We start from the raw sequence: 601 nt of genomic DNA, 5'->3' as shown, positions 1-601 counted from the left end.
GTTTTTATTTATTTGATATCAATGCGCTTGGGGGGGGGGGCCCTCTTCCACATATATCCTACAGTACATGTATAAAAACCTCATAAAAAAAATTCTTTTCTCTTTCTGCTTTCAATTAAAAACACAAGGGAAAGGTTTGGAAAAAAAAAGCTGTGGTTCACCTATATTTTATCCCTGACAGGATTCATTTTTGGGGGGGTGGGGCAGGAGGCCCCTTTTCCCCTAGGACCTAATGTTAACCTTTTTACAATTACCCATAAGACAAATTAAGGCTATAATGCATCTAAATAACTCATTTTTTAAAAAAAATTCCTTCATTCCACTAAAAAATTTATGATGATAACATAAGAAACTAAAAATTTTTTTCACTGGTTGGCATGTACTCTGTTTTCAGCTCTGATTATTTGATGTAATGAAAAATATGAAAATATGTTGCACATATCGTGTCAGCAGCACGGCTGCACATAAAACTCTAAAAGACACGTGAAAAACCCCTGCTAAAAGGTTGTGGCGGGCGCAACAAACATTTCAATCTGCACCAGCGTACCCTAATCTCAGCATAGTTTTCCCTCCACACTGATTCATCCACCGAATCACCTAA

This window comes from Penaeus monodon, chromosome 27 (assembly GCF_015228065.2).
Source record: "Penaeus monodon isolate SGIC_2016 chromosome 27, NSTDA_Pmon_1, whole genome shotgun sequence".
Lineage (NCBI taxonomy): Eukaryota > Metazoa > Arthropoda > Malacostraca > Decapoda > Penaeidae > Penaeus > Penaeus monodon.
Note: the sequence above shows the minus strand (reverse complement) of the source record.